The sequence below is a fragment of the Helianthus annuus genome, chromosome 1, assembly GCF_002127325.2.
Source record: "Helianthus annuus cultivar XRQ/B chromosome 1, HanXRQr2.0-SUNRISE, whole genome shotgun sequence".
In the NCBI taxonomy this organism is placed as follows: domain Eukaryota; kingdom Viridiplantae; phylum Streptophyta; class Magnoliopsida; order Asterales; family Asteraceae; genus Helianthus; species Helianthus annuus.
In genome coordinates, this window is record NC_035433.2 from 70,818,467 (window position 1) to 70,833,054 (window position 14,588).

Here is a 14,588-nt window from a genome sequence, read left to right on the forward strand (position 1 = left end):
AAATTTGGGTTTAGATACGCTATATGAAATTTTACGCTATTTAATTACTAAAGAAGCTTCTAATTACGCTATTGAGCATAACTCCTAATCTAGACCTCAAACTGATGTCAAATTTTATGGACAACTTTATAATTTAGTAGTGAAGGTTTCTATCATCTCACATTTTCAAAAATATCGTTTTAGGGTGAAAAGGGCATAACGGTCAGGCTTTTAACGGAAACAAGCATGAACTAGGATTTCTGTGGAACCAAGTTGTATAACTTCAGAGAGTTATACTAACTTATAATACGGTCCTAATGGAATCCTAAGGCATATCTAAACTAAGCTAAATCGGGTCAGAACTGAAAGTCAAAGCAAAAGTCAACTTTTACGACTTTCGGTTCCGAACCGAGCCTATACTTAGAATTGTCGGGTTGAACATGCTTAGACATGTTCAATTAATAATTACCAAGTTATTAATATGAGAAAACTGATTTTATGGCTTCTATATTAATAGTTATGTATTTATTTAAAACTAACCCGTTTGACTTTTATTTGACCCGACAATTTAACTAAGTAAACGTGGTAATTAGGAGGTGCCCTTTTGAGGGTTTAACACCCACCTAATTACGGTCACGTAGCCATGTTCGTTGCGAACCATGGCTTAGCCGTTTAAAAGTCAAAGCGTTTATCGAAACGCTTGACTTTTCGGCTATAACCGCTAAACAATAAAACTAAGAACGAAAGGATACTCACAAAGGGTCCAAGCAAGGATGGAAATGACCTTGGATGTTCAGGTATGAAGCACTAAGGCCCCAACTTAGAACAATTCAGATCATGGGTGAAATGAGAGCAAGAATTAAGTGGGTTTATATAGGAAAGCAAGGACCGTTAGGATCGTTTCTTGGTAAACGTGATCAAATCTGGACCGTACACCTTTACCCACGGTTTTGGTAAACAATGGGCGCCCCAAAACAGCCCCTAGGTTGATAAAAACCCACTTGAAACACCTGGAAACAGCTGGAACAGCTGGTAACAGCTGGAAATTAAGTTTCTGAAATGGCAATTTTGGTCCCTGCATGCTTCTAGCCCCTTTTTGAAGCGTTTGAGGCCCGTTAAACCATTTTTAAGCCTCTACAATGATGCCTAAACATGAGGGACATGAAACATGCTCAAGAATATGTCGGATGTCGGTTCGTTTGGTCGTACGGTCACGTTGTGCGTCTAATTACGACGAAACACGAACGGACGCGAAAAACGATCCAAACGACACGACGAATAGAATTTTATCATGGCGATCACTAAAATAAAATATTTTAGTGCTTACATAAATTTTTGGGTGTCCGGGGATATTCAGAATGCGAGATATGCGCAAAAGTGCAAACTTGTGCACTTTTTGACACTTTTAGTCCCTGCATGACATAAAAGTTTATTTTTGCGTACCAAACACCTCTAAACCTATATCTAAGCTATATAAAGGATAAATAGGGTATGTTTAACTTATGGACATATTCCGGAAGGTCCGTTACCATACGATTCGGCCTCCTTTTGCAGTTTGACGCAATTAGTCCCTTAATTGCGCAAAGTAGCGCGAAATGTCGTTTAATGATATCTAAGCCTTCCATGGCCCATAATAATAATTCCCAAGCATATATTTAAATATTACTATGCTCCCGTTTGCTTAAATGGTCACCGAATGGCGTAGATTCAAAAGTTGACGCTTTAGGCCCCTCTATTGCGCAAACTTGCGCATTTCATCATTTATTAGCATTGAAGCCTCATCTAATCCATATTAGGCATTCTTGAAAGTATTATTAAACATCACGATGCTTCGGGTCCGCCAAAAGGTCATTCAGAGGTATAATTAAACATATTGACACTTTTAGTCCCTCTAACTTGCAAAATTACGCGTAACTTTACTTATAGGCATAAAAACCTTAGTTGGCCATTACTTGGAATTCCCGAGAGTATAATTAAATATCATGAAGCTCCCGGTTTGTTAAAAGGTCACTCAGAGGTAAGAATTAACATGTTGACGCTTTTAACCCTTCATTGCGCAAACTTTCAATTAATTACGCAAACGGCTACACTTTATCATCAAGCGGCACATTTGTGAACATCACCATCGTGAGAGGTTATTTAGAAACTTATTTTAGGTATGCTAACACTTCCAGTCCCTTAAAAATCAAATTTTTCGATTTTTCGAAAAAGTAGTCCCTAAACTTCGCTGTTTGACTTCATCAGGGTTTATTACACGTGTCAATACCTCATTGGACGTGATTTTACGAGGTGTTACAAATGATGAAGGTTAGGGTTTGTGATTGGTGATGGTGGAGAATGGATTGTGGATTGGAGGATGATGATGATGGACTAGGGATTGGATGATTTAGATTGATGGAGGTGATTTTGATTCATGGAAGATGATAATGATAGTTTTCTTGGCTCCAAGACATGTTTCAAAACTCACAAAACTTGTAACTCCCTTTGAAATACCCAAAAAGTGGGTTATATTCATTCAAAATTCAAGCAAAACAACAAATCAGCGTTACCACATTCTGGAGGGCGTCGCCGACGGCGTCTAAATTTTCCGTTTTCTTTTGACGCCTTAATACGCGGTCTACGCAAGTTTCTGGCCGACGTGAATAAACAAGGGGCATCGCTATGCCCGACTCTTGGTTTCCATCTTCATCACTTCGCGTTCCCGGTTGATCCCGTTCGCTCCCCGATGCTCCGAGATCTCCCGAATAGCTCCTTAAACTCCGCTAGATCTGCAAAACACAATTCTAATCAAAAGTAGGGCATTCAAAATCGAAAGTCATGTAAAAACATAAACTTAAATACGATTAAACACCCGTTTTCGACCACGTATCATTATTTGATTGTGTATTCTTGTTTGGTGAATTTGGATATGATGACTATGTTGATGATATGAGACCATTTTCATACTAAACTTGAGGTGCATGTTAAAAATAATTTTTTTAAATATAAAACTGTTTTCTATAAAAGGAGGAAATTACTCACCAACATATTTGTTGACCCAAAAATATATTTTTCTTACATGGTGCAGGTTTTCAAAGTCGATGAACAAATGATGAGGACACATAGCATGGGCCTTAGCAAATTAAATTGAAATCTTATGATATGTTTGTTTTTGAACAATGTATGAGTAATTTTGATTATTAAATGTTATGTGACAATTTAAATGGACACACTTTAAATATCGTAACAATGATTAGTTGTCAATAGCTATGGGCAATCATCATGCCCCGTACCATTCCGCTGCGGGTCGGGGTGTGACATTGTCCATCGACGTTGGTGATTTGTTGGAATTTAAAAGAAAATGCATTTAAAAACGTTGAACCTCACACGCACGTTGTAGACTTGCAAAATTTAGGCCAAAACATTAAAAATTGTAAAAGATGAAAAGTATGGAAGACTAAAGTTGAAAAGTGTCAGGGTTAAATGAAAAATGCTTTATTACATATTTATAAAAGATGAACAATGTAGGGGTTAAAAATAAAATAAAAAATAAAAAGGTAGAGAATAAAGAAAGATCAACAAAGGATTATGTATAACTGTTAAAACATAAAAAAGTTGGTAATTAATATATACATAATTTGCTTTTGTTCTAATTTTAATACGTTTTTATATCACACATCTTCCTTTGTGTGATTTTTAATTGTTTCACCTTTTTCATAGTTTTAAATTTGTGTTTTGATATGAATTTTATTTGAAACAAAGCAAGAAGTATATTTTTAATTTCAGATTCAATTTTATTTCCGTAAACAACTTTGGATATATAATATTTTATGAACGTATACAATTGCAACTTCCTCATTTTCATCAGTATTCCAACATCAATCTTTTTCACGGTCAACAACCTTATCACAATGCGCTAGTTTACGATAATAGTTTTAATTAAAGTGAGACTCATAATGACATGATAGTTAGGATTTCAAGATAGATACAGAAATGGAATAACTTGTACTATTATGCAATGAAATTATATATTTTCGATTATGTTAAAAAGTAATGATGGATAGTAATATGATATCCAACCAAAACACCAACTTAACAATATAACCTTTAATGAAATGAATATTTGTATTAATAATATCGGTAGGTTATATTTGTAAAACTTTCATATGTGTTTAATGTTTTTAAGACCTTTTATATAAAGGACTGGTATTTAAGGAGATATGGTAAAACCGTTAATATATTAATTAAGTCAATATACACTACTTGAGAATTCATCTATATAAAGGGAACAGAGTCCTTGGTTCGATATCAAAAACAAAACATGAGTCACACAACATATTTTCTATTCCTTTGCGTTTTAACATTGTCTCATGTTTACATTGCAACATCTTCATTCCAGCCGTATAGAGTGCAAGTCATCGATGCTAACATTGAACATCTTGTTGCTCATGTTTCCTCGAAAGATAATGACCTAGGGAATAAAACAATGACCATCAAAGATGCGTTCCATTGGAATTTTCGCATGAATCTTCGTGAAACAACTTCGTTTGCTGGAGAGTTTTTCTGGATGGGTGATGACAATACTATTCTCAAAAAGGCTAATTTTGAGGTCTTCAATAAGGATGTTGCAACAGATTGTGGCCAAAGCATTTTAAATGAACATAAATGCTTTTGGCTGGTAACAACTGAAGGCTTCTTTTTTTCAAAAGACAACCCTGTCTCAACTGGCTGGGCGTTAAAGCATAACTGGCCATAATTCAACTAATATGAACAGTTGACATGTATCTTTTGGTTATTATTGGTTGTTACACAAACTTCACTAATAAGTAAATTAAGGATTTGAGTTTTTTTTTGTCTTTTCGTTCAAAAATAAATGTTTGGTTGTTAAACTATAATCTCTCTTATTCACTAACAATATGAGATTTCTCTAATAGTAAATGTTGGTTGTTAATCTTATTTCTTGGTTCATTTCTTTTAACGTAACAGAAAATGTATTTTTCCACATTCAGTAGTCACCTAAACTAAAAGATTAAACAAAAATACAAAAAGAATTAGTTCAAACTGACTGTAAACCCACTACAACTAAATGGCTAATCAAGTTTATCCCATGTATAATGGAGCATTATAGGGGCGTGAAGAGCTGGATAACGGCCCTAACACTGCCCTCTAGGCAATACAGGGGCATTAAGAGGGAGATACATTTCTAATACAATGCCTAATGGAGAAAAACAAAACGAAAAGTATGATTGAAAGGATGTTAAAGTGCGTTAACTATTATATATTTTTAAAGAGCCGTTACCATAGCTAAAATTAGGATGGTTCCTCAACCCGGGGTGGTAAGTGTTGGAGTTCATATCATGTTGCCTCCGGTCTCCAAACGCTTGATTCACCTTGTTAGCGGTTTGGGCCATGTTCACTTGACAATTCTCAGCCCGGTGACCGAGGTCACCACAATCTTCACAAACAGCGAATTTCACCTCCCCTACATCTTTCTTCTTCATATGTGACAACTCTCGATCTTTCGTTTCAATCCGATCCTTGGAACTAACAACGCGGTCAGGGCCATGACCTTGAGATCAGATGCTTTTTGGTTCGGTTTGCCATAGCCACTGCCTTGGAGTTCTCACTCATCCTTTCCAAGAACTCCCAATCATCCTCATGATTGTTCAACAATGTCCCATTATTTGGTGATAGCAAGTATTTTTGATCCTCGGCATCCAAGCCCCCCTGACGAAGCATTTCAGCAATCCCCATCACTCGATTTGATGATGAGGACACTTCCGAACTAACTCTTTAAAGCGCGAGAGAGCTTCGTGCAATAACTCACCCGGTAACTGCTGAAACGACCGAATTTCATCTCTCGCATCATCGGTCTTTGCTATACAATAGTACTCGTCAAGAAACACTTGTTGCATTTCTGCCCAAGTGTGAATACTATTCGCCTGAAGTGTGAGAAACCATTGTTTTGCCTTATCCTTCAACGAAAATTGGAACAATCGTAGCTTTACTTCATCCAATGAGAAATCATGCCCCTCAATTGTGCCACATATGGTAGAGAATTGCGCCAAATGGGGTAAGATGCTGATGTATTTGGGTATACAATCAAAGGCACTTCTTCCGTGAACATTTGGTGAGTCATTGTCGGTAATAACCGGTCTAAATCGCCCGTTTACACCTCGTGGAGGTTGTTGGTGCGGTTGACGTCGTTGAGGACCGATAACTTCTTGGTTGACCGGTCTTTGATTACCCCTTGATCACTACCTTGATTTTCGCATTGGTTACCTACACCCACGAATCATGGAATCCAGTTACGGTTAGCATTATTGTTGTTATTGTAATTCCTGTCATCCCAATTTCGTTGGTTATTTCGTGGTTGACGGTTATTGTCGTAACCATCATTGCGGGCATAATCTTACCCATAATCACCATTACTCCTCACATAGTTGGCATCTTGGTAGACAAAATCGTCGTACTCAAACCCCCGGGCAATGTAGAAATTCCCCGCATTATCGTCACCCCATATGTCATCTTCAACCCGCTCATTATAATTCCCACCATCATCCGAGTATTGCGAGTGAATACTTACATGTTTCGGTGACTGATAACCGGGAACACTATACGGTTCGTCATCGGGAATATTGTTTCTCAAATCATCGAGATTGAAAAACTAAGCTTCATTCGTGGGATTGCCACGATTTTGGTTAACTCCACGGTTGGCATTGACATTTCAGTTGTTGAGATTAGGTGGCAATGGGTTTTGTCATTTTGGTTTTGAGGTGGAGGTGTTGGTGTACATTGATTATCGTTTTGGTTTGGGCCACGGGTTTGGAAAGGTGGTGTTGGTGGTCTCGAATTGCTACCGCCCCCGGTTGATTATTTTGCACGTTTTAGTTTGGGCGAGGGAAGTCTGGGTATTGAAACTGGTGTTGCGTTTGGTTTTTGGGTTGATTTGAGTTTTGGGGATCCACTGGAATTGGCCCAAAAGATGGTGTATGTGATGAGTTGATATTTGGTTGATGAGAGGCAAGTGTTGCCTCTAACTGGTTGGCTAGGTTCCTTCTAAAGACCCGCTCGATCTCCGGTTCAAACACCAATGGTGACGTTCTTCCAGAGTTCCGTGTATGCATGCACTACCTGTAACCTGCACAAGTAACACACCTGCGTAACACAAAAGCAGAAATGACATAAAGAAATAAGAATTTAACCAGATAATCATTCAATCAGAAATATCCAAACACAAAGCGCACGAACTCCCCAGCAACGGCGCCAAAATTTAATCAGAGTGTCACGCTCCAGTCAAAGATAATATTTATATACCCTAATTACCCTTAAGAATGCATTAGTGGTATTAAGGGGTCGAACCACAAAGATTTTGTGGTGTGTGTATGGATGTGATTGATTGTAAAGGGTGTCACTCTTATGAAGATTGCTAAAATGATTCAATTGTTTATTTGAAGAGATGCCGGGTTAAACCGAGAAGTTTGTTTTTGATTACTTACTACGAAAACTTGATCAATTGAGATTTGCACAAAAACGTGATTTATGGATTAAAAAACAATAGTGGAGAACAAGGTTCACACCTAGTTCGACAATTGTAGGACCTAGGGTTACTCCACATTTTAACTTGGTTTAACTGAATTAGTTCATTAACGGTTTTAGAATCACGAAGCTTAGGTGCCGATTGCTATCAACGTACAAGACAGACCGCAATGCACTTCGTTACCTCAGACAAGTAAATCCTATCAAAAGATAAGGCATAATCGCACATATTCATTCCATAAAGTCAAATTTCATAACTCACTCGACAATTCATAGATTCAATATAAATGCAAGACAATTACCTAATGATCCAAATGCAATTCAAATTTTCACAAACCCAATATTAAACAAGTAGCAAACCCTAGAAATCCTTACAAAAGTTTACACCGGGTGAAACCCAAAGAAACTAGCCGATCATGGTGAATGGAACGTGATCAACGGATGAAGAGAGCTTGAACATGGTCATCTTGAAGCGTTAATGGTGAAATGATGAAGGTTAGGGTTTATGGTTGGTGATGGTGGAGAATGGATTGTGGATTGGAGGATGAATCTTCGTGAAACAACTTCGTTTGCTGGAGAGTTTTTCTGGATGGATGATGACAATAATGTTCTCAAAAAGGCTAATTTTGAGGTTTTTGATAAGGATGTTGCAACAGATTGTGGCCAAAGCATTTTAAATGAACGTAAATGCTTTTGGCTGGTAACATCTGAAGGCTTCTTTTTTTCTAAAGACAACCCGGTCTCAACTGGCTGGCTGGGCGTTAAAGCATAATTGGCCGTAATTCAACTAATATGAACAGTTGACATGTATCTTTTGGTTATTATTGGTTGTTACACAAACTTCACTAATAAGTAAATTAAGGATTTGAGTTCTTTTTTGTCTTTTCGTTCAAAAATAAATGTTTGGTTGTTAAACTATAATCTCTCTTATTCACTAACAATATGAGATTTCTCTAATAGTAAATGTTGGTTGTTAATCTTATTTCTTGGTTCATTTCTTTTAACGTAATAGAACATGTATTTTTCCTCATTCAATAGTCACCCAAACTAAAAGATTAAACAAAAATACAAAAAGAATCAGTTCAAACTGACTGTAAACCCACTATAACTAAATGGCTAATCAAGTTTATCCCATGTGTAATGGAGCATTATAGGGGAGTGAAGAGTTGGATAACGGCCCTAACACCGCCCTCTAGGCATTATAGGGGCATTAAGAGGGAGATACATTTCTAATACAATGCCTAATGGAGAAAAACAAAACGAAAAGTATGATTGAAAGGACGTTAAAGTGCGTTAACTATTATATATTTTTAAAGAGGCGTTACCATAGCTAAAATTAGGATGGTTCCTCAACCTGGGGTGGTAAGTGTTGGAGTTCATATCATGTTGCCTCCGGTCTCCATACGCTTGATTCACCTCTTTGGCGGTTTGGGCCATGTTCACTTGACAATTCTCAGCCCGGTGACCGAGGTCAGCACAATCTTCACAAACGGCGAATTTCACCTCCCCCACATCTTTCTTCTTCATACGTGCCAACTTTTGTTCTATTGTTTCAATCCGATCATTGGAACTAGCATCGCGGTCACGGCCATGACCTTGAGATCAGATGCTTTTTGGTTCGGTCTGCCATAGCCACTGCCTTGGAGTTCTAACTCATCCTTTCCAAGAACTCCCAATCATCCTTCTCATGATTGTTCAACAATGTCCCATTATTTGGCAATAGCAAGTATTTATGATCCTCGGCATCCAACCCCCTGACGAAGCATTTAAGCAATCCCCATCACTCGATTTGATGATGAGGACACTTCCGAACTAACTCTTTAAAGCGCGAGAGTGCTTCGTGAAATAACTCACCCGATAATTGCAGAAACGACCGAATCTCATCTCTCGCATCATCGGTCTTTGCTATAGAATAGTACTCGTCAAGAAACACTTGTTGCATTTCTGCCCAAGTGTGAATACTAATCGCCAGAAGTGTAAGAAACCATTGTTTTGCCTTATCCTTCAACGAAAACTGGAACAATCGTAGCTTTACTTCATCCAATAATAAATCATGTCCCTCAATTGTGCCACATATGGCAGAGAATTCCGCAAAACGGGGTAGGATGTTGATGTATTTGGGTTTACAATTGAAGGCTCTTCTTCCATGAACATTTGGTGAGTCATTGTCGGTAATAACCGGTCTAAATCGCCCGTTTATACCTCGTGGAGCTTGTTGGTGCGATTGACGTCGTTGAGGACTAATGACTTCATGGTTGACCGGTCTTTGATTACCCCTTCGATCACCACCTTGATATTCCCCTTGGTTACCTCCACCCACGAATCATGGAATCCAGTTACGGTTAGCATTATTGTTGTTATTGTAATTCCCGTCATCCCACTTTCGTTGGTTATTTCGCGGTTGACGGTTGTTGTCGTAACCATCATTGCGGGCATAATCGTACCCATAATCACCATTATTCCCCACATAGTTGGCATTTTAGTTGACAAAATCGTCGTACTCAAACCCCTGGGCAATGTAGAACTTCTCCGCATTATCGTCACACCATATGTCATCTTCAACCCGCTCATTATAATTCCCACCATCATCCGAGTATTGCCAGTGAATAATCACATGTTTCGGTGATTGATTACCGGGAACACAATACGGTTCGTCATCGGGAATATTGTTTCTCAAATCATCGAGATTGAGAAACTAAGCTTCATTCCTGGGATTGCCACGATTTTGCTTAACTCCATGGTTGGCATTAACATTTCAGTTGTTGAGACTAGGTGGCAATGGGTTTTGTCATTTTGGTTTTGAGGTGGAGGTGTTGGTGTACATTGATTATCGTTTTGGTTTGGGCCACGGGTTTGGAAAGGTGGTGTTGGTGGTCTCGAATTGCTACCGCCCCCCGGTTGATTATTTTGCATGTTTTAGTTCGGGCGAGGGTAGTCTGGGTATTGAAACTGGTGTTGCGTTTGGTTGTTGGGTTGATTAGAGTTTTGGGGATCCATTGGAATGGGCCCAAAAGATGGTGTATGTGATGCGTTGATATTTGGTTGATGAGAGGCAAGTGTTGCCTCTAACCGGTTGGCTAGGTTCCTTCTAACGACCCGCTCGATCTCCGGTTCAAACACCAACGGTGACGTTCTTCCAGAGTTCCGTGTATGCATGCACTACCTGTAACCTGCACAAGTAACACACCCGCGTAACACAAAAGCAGAAACGATATAAAGAAATAAGCACTTAACCAGATAATCATTCAATCAATAATATCCAAACACAAAGCGCACGAACTCCCCAGCAACGGCGCCAAAATTTGATCAGAGTGTCACGCTCTGGTCAAAGATAATATTTATATACCCTAATTACCCTTAAGAATGCATTAGTGGTAGTAAGGGGTCGAACCACGAAGAGTTTGTGGTGTGTGTATGGATGTGATTGATTGTAAAGGGTGTCACTCTTATGAAGATTGCTAAAATGATTCAATTGTTTGTTTGAAGAGATGCCGGGTTAAACCGACAAGTTTGTTTTTAATTACTTACTACGAAAACTTGATCAATTGAGACTTGCACAAAAACTTGATTTATGGATTTTAAAACGATAGTGGAGAACAAGGTTCACAGCCAGGTCGACAATTGTAGGACCTAGGGTTACTCCACATTTTAACTTGGTTTAATTGAATTAGTTTATTAACGGTTTTAGAATCACGAAGCTTAGGTGCCGATTGCTATCAACGTACAAGACGGACCGCAATGCACTTCGTTACCTCGGACAAGTAAATCCTATCAAAAGTTACAGAATAATCACACATATTCATTCCATAAAGTCAAATTTCATAACTCACTAGACAATTCATAGATTCAATATAAATGCAAGACAATTATCTAATGATTCAAATGCAATTCAAATTTTCACAAACCCAATATTAAACAAGTAGCAAACCCAAGAAATCCTCACAAAAGTCTACACCGGGGTGAAACCCAAAGAAACTAGCTGATCATGGTGAATGGAACGTGATCAACGGATGATGAGAGCTTGAACATGGTCATCTTGAAGCGTTAATGGTGAAATGATGAAGGTTAGGGTTTGTGGTTGGTGATGGTGGAGAATGGATTGTGGATTGGAGGATGATGACGATGGACTACGGTTTGGTTGATTCGGATTGATGGAGATGATTTTGATTCATGGAAGATGATAATGATAGTGTTCTTGGCTCCAAGATATGTTTCAAAACTCACAAAACTTGTAACTCCCTTTGAAATACCCAAAAGTGGGTTATATTCATTCAAAAATCAAGCAAAACAACAAATCAGCGTTACCACGTTCTAGAGGGCGTCGCCGACGACCAAACAGGGCGCCGCCGACGGCCTCTAGATTTTCCGTTTTCTGCCGACGTCTTAATACGCTGTCTACGCGAGTTTCTGGCCGACGTGAATAAACAAGGGGCATTGCTATGCCCAACTGTTGGTTTCCGTTTTCTTCACTTTGCGTTCCCGGTTGATCCTGTTCGCTCCCCGATTCTCTATAAAGCTCCCAAATAGCTCCTTAAACTCCGCTAGATCTACAAAACACGATTCTAATCAAAAGTAGGGCATTCGAAATTGAAAGTCATGTAAAAACATAAACTTAAGTATGATTAAACACCAGTTTTCGACCACGTATCATTATTTGATTGTGTATTATTGTTTGGTAAATTCGGATATATGGATATGATGACTATGTTGATGATATGAGACCATTTTTATACTAATCTTGAGGTGCATGTTAAAAATATTTTTTTTAAATATAAACTGTTTACTATAAAAGGAGGAAATTACTCACCAACATATTTGTTGACCCAAAAATATATTTTTCTAACGTGGTGCAGGTTTTCAAAGTCGATGAACAAATGATGAGGACACGTAGCATGGGCCTTAGGAAATTAAATTGAAATCTTATGCTATGTTTGTTTTTGAACAATGTATGAATAATTTTAATTATTAAATGTTATGTGACAATTTAAATGGACATAGTTTAAATATCGTAACAATGATTAGTTGTCAAGAGCTATGGGCAATCATCATGCCCCGTATCATTCCGCTGCGGGTTGGGGTGTAACATCGTCCATCGACATTGGTGATTTGTTGGAATTTAAAAGAAAATGCATGTAAAAACATTGAACCTCACACGCACGTTGTAGACTAGCAAAATTTAGGCCAAAACATTAAAAAAATGTAAAAGATGAAAAGTATGGAAGCAGGGGCGAAACTACATGAGGGTCAGAAGGGTCCATTGACCCTTCGGCCATCTGAATTTTCTTAAGAGTGATGTTCTCGATTCGGTTAAATTTATTGTTTTTGACCCCTAAGATTGTTAATTTAGTATTAATTGAAGTGAAGAGTAGTGGATATAACATGAGAAAGTGAATGTTGACTGTAAGTTTTCTACGACGAGAATGGTAGATGAAGTGTTCTCCGGCGATAATGGTAGATGCAACGAAATGTGGAAGAGATATGTTAACAAGACAAGGGCATTTGGGTAATTTTGTAAGATTAAGTAGGGTCATTTAAACATGAAAGTAAATCTAAAAGTTAAAAGATAAATAAAATGAAAAACAAATAGACAAGATAGAATCACTTGGATCCAACTCAACTTTAATGCACCCTTTGATGATTTTCGCACTTTCGGACTTTTTAAGAGATCATCTTAGTTATAGTAGTAGGCCCCTCTTTTGAAGGTGACGTTACCCTCAACCCAGTGGTTTGAGTCAGCAGGGATACAATCCCAAAGGGTTGGAATATTGAAAGATAATTAAATAAGTTATTAATGCGAAAAGTGGTAGGCCCCTCTTTTGAAGGTGACGTTACCCTCGGCTAAGTGGTTTGAGTCAGTAAGGATACAATCCCAAGAAGCCGGTTTAATGTATTAATAGTAGTTTACATATGAGGGGTTCAAGCTATTCGCACCCCCGCCATCTAATACCTTTGGAGCATTGAAGGAGGTCCTAGTAAGCTTGAACCAAGTCCTCGCAGGATCAATACACTGAACGAGATAAGAACTTTACCAAACCACCCTCCTAACCTCTTCCAGATAGTTAACGCGCTTTATATAGACCCTAAAGAATGAATGAGCAAATCAATAACATCATGAAGAAATGGTAAAGAAAATTCACTTTCAAAATAAGAAACTAGTTATTAAAGTCACTAATACAAACCCAACTAAAAAGTGCCAAAAGATTAAAAATCAAAAGTAATACATTAAAGACTTGTCTTCACCAAGTGATGTAAGAGATTAGCCAATCATGGCCTTTGATTGACAAGAACTCTTACAATCGATCTTGGATCCCGAGACTACTATACACTCTAAAGATGAAAGATGGATGATAGTGGTGGGTGTTGGTGTTGTAGTGGTGGTGGAGTGGTGGCAAAGTGGGAGAGAAGTGGTTTGCCAAGGGATGCCTTTGAAGTGAACCAAGCACCCCTATTTATAGTCAGAACAGAGCCCCGGCCACGGCCTCGGTGTCCAGTGAGCACGGCCCATGGCCATCTTCTTCTCTTCCTTCATTAATTACAGCAGTCAGCAGAGGGCCCACACGACCCCGTGGCTTCTGGACACGACCCTGTGGTCAACTCTTTGCTGTACTATCAAGATTCTACAAATCTACCACAGCCCCATGGTGGGCGTAGAAGCTTCTTCAGATTTTGTCTTCTTGCGTCAGAGCTGACCACGACCCATGCCTGGCTGGGCAAGGCCCCGTGGTCAGTTTCTGTTTTCTTGTTTTTGTCTTGGGGATGCTGCCGAGGGGTCGGGCCTGTCACGTTATTCCTTCTTCTTGTATTTATGTTGGTTTTTGGCTGCTTATTTGTTCCTTTTGTTCTTTTAAGCTCATTTGGTCCTGTAAATTCAAAAGGAAGAAAGAAACGCGTTTTTCCAACATTAGTACTAAAAAGGGTTGGTTTTATGCCTCTATTGATATATTTTATATTTTGCATTAAAAATCAAAAAGTAATAACATAAAAAAAGCTAAAGTCAGCTTTTATTTTACTTAGGTTTAAACTTATCATTTTTTTATACTTTCGTTAGTTTAATTAATTTGGCGATTTTTATTTTTATTTATTTATTTATT